The following is a 2,842-nucleotide window of genomic DNA, read 5'->3' on the forward strand; positions in this document are numbered from 1 at the left end:
CTCAGTATCAGTACAGGGGATGGGGAGAAGCAAGAGACTTCCTAGGGCTGTAGCAAAAAACACAAATGATTTGTCATTGAAAGAAGAGGCAAAATAAAAGGAATAGTTCCTTACATTCATGCTGCAAATTTTAAAGTAAACAGATACCTAAACTACATATAATAACAATATCTAATATATATTAAGCATTTACTAAGTACCTAGCATAATCCCAAGTACTTTTAATATGTGTTCTTGGCCAAGTGCAGTGGCTCACGCCTGTAATCCTAGCAATTTGGGAGGCTGAGGCGGGTGGATTGCCTGAGCTCAGGAGTTCGAGACCAGTCTGGACAACATGGTGAAACCCTGTCTCTACTAAAATACAAAAAATTAGCCGGGCATGGTGGCATGGGCCTGCAGTCCCAGCTACTCAGGAGGCTAAGGTAGAAGAATTGCTTGAACCCAGGAAGCGGAGGTTGCAGTGAGCCAAGATTGCACCATTGCACTCCAGCCCAGGCGACAGTGAGACTCTGTCCCTCTCTAATTAAATCTCATATCCACCCTATGGTAAAAGTGCTTGTTGTGTGTATGTGTGTAGTGTACTGTGTGTGTGTATAAATATATATATGTTTATTTATGTACGTGCATCTATTTTTGTTTTGTTACATGTATCTTTTTTTTTTTTTTGGAGATGGTGTTCACTCTGTCGCCCAGGCTGGAGTGCAGTGGTGCAATCTTTGCTCACTGCAACCTCTGTCTCCCGGGTTCAAGCGATTCTCCTGCCTCAACCTCCCAATTAGCTGGGAGTACAGGTGCCCAACACCACGCTGAGCTAATTTTTAGTAGAGACGAGGTTTTGCTGCTGGGCAGGCTGGTCCCAAACTCCTGACCTCAAGTGATCCACTCACCTTGGCCTCGCAAAATCCTGGATGACAAGAGCGAAATTCCATCTCAAAAAAAAAAAAAAAAAAAAAACCAGCTCTTTTAGGATGAAATACTATATTCCTCCTAAAGTGGTTTAGATAGTCACCAAACCAAGGATACCAAATATTCTTACACTTTCAATTGCAGTGAGCCGAGATGTCACCACTGCACTCCAGCGTGGGTGACAGAGCAAGACTCTGTCTCAAGAAAAAAAAAAGGGGGGTGGGTGGGGAGGGGGACTATCATTTTAACCTAGTAGATTGGCAAAGATTATTTTTAAAAAATATTTAAAATAATTAGTTCAGTAATTTTCCCTTGATAATTTGTTCAAGGGAAATAATGAGACTAGAGTTCAAAAACATATGTGCAAGTATATTCATTACACAATTGTTAATGGGTTTAAAAAATGCAAGTAATTTAATGTAGCAATTGACGTTTGGTCAAATTAACCAAGATATATATTCTTTCATTTAGCAATTCTGTTGGAATCTATCCCTTGGAATAGTAAATAAAACCAACAGTTCTTAGGATGCAACATTTACAAAAGCAGTTTGTAGAAGCAGAAAATGGCAAATCCACAGCACGGAGGAGGAAAAAGAAAAAAATTGCACACGGCCAGGCACGGTGCCTCACGCCTGTAATTCCAGCTCTTTGGGAGGCCGAGGCGGGCGAATCACCTGAAGTCAGGAGTTCCAGGCCAACCTGGCCAACATGGCGAAACCCTGTCTCTACTAAAACTGCAAAAATTAGCTGGGTGTGGTGGCACATGCCTGTAATCCCAGCTACTCGGGAGGCTGATGCACAGGAGAATCGTTTGAACCCAGGAGGCTAAGGCTGCAGCGAGCCGAGATCACGCCACTGCACTCCAGCCTGGGCGACAAAGCGAGACTCCGTCTCAAAAAAAAAAAAAAAAAAAAGCACATAATGATCATCTTGATCATCTTTATGCATTCATTTAAGATATTGTGTGCACATCCACGAAATAAAAATAGACTAAAGAGTGGTTTATGGAATATCAAGCAGTTGTGTGTGTGTGTATATATATATATACACACATGGTTGTCTGAAGATATTTTGGGACTCCAAACACCTTGACAATGACCACTGAATACCCCATTCCACAATGGACTCCACCTAAAAGCTGAATTGGAGTTACAAGATTTGGTTACCAAGGCATTTATTTGAGTATTAACTTTTATCTTGCCCTTGAAAAGCTCCTAATTCTAGTTATCTTTACCCAAGCGTAAAAGGTTCAAGACCCGCCTGAAGATACAGATGCAAACTAAGACAATGAGCGAGTCTCACACAGCTCGGCTTTGTATTTTCAGACAACCCTTTACTTACAAACTCTTCTGGGCCAATGGTCTGAAAATGGTTGGGACTGAGGTGCTGGGGATACAATGATGAACTGCAGCCGCTGAAGCCCTGTCAGGTGGAGACCCGGTCACCTCAGACCCTCACTGAGCCTTTTCTTTTTTTTCTCTTTTGAGAGGCAGTCTCCCAGGCTGCAGTGCAGTAGCTCACTGCAACCTCTGCCTCCCGGGCTCAAGCGATTCTCCTGCCTCAGCCTCCCGAGTAGCTGGGATTACAGGCGGCGCCACCACGCCAGGCTAATTTTTGTATTTTTGGTAGAGACGAGGTTTCACCATGTTGGCCAGGCTGGTCTCGACTTCCTGACCTCATGGGATCCGCAAGCCTCAGTCTCCCAAAGTGCTGGGATTACAGGAACCAGCCACCGCTCCCGACTACTGCGCCTTTTCTAAACCTTGGCTCCTACGCACTTATCAGAAGAGAGAGCGCAGAGAATCGGTCTACGACGTCCAGCCAATGGCTACACTTCTTTTCTCAGCCCTCGTCCAGTGTTCTATTTTAACCAATCAGAAACGTTTTTCAAACGTTTGCCCTCCCCGCTAAGTGCGCAGGCTCCTGGAAAATTGTC

Source organism: Piliocolobus tephrosceles, chromosome 15, assembly GCF_002776525.5.
Source record: "Piliocolobus tephrosceles isolate RC106 chromosome 15, ASM277652v3, whole genome shotgun sequence".
Classification (NCBI taxonomy): Eukaryota; Metazoa; Chordata; class Mammalia; order Primates; family Cercopithecidae; genus Piliocolobus; species Piliocolobus tephrosceles.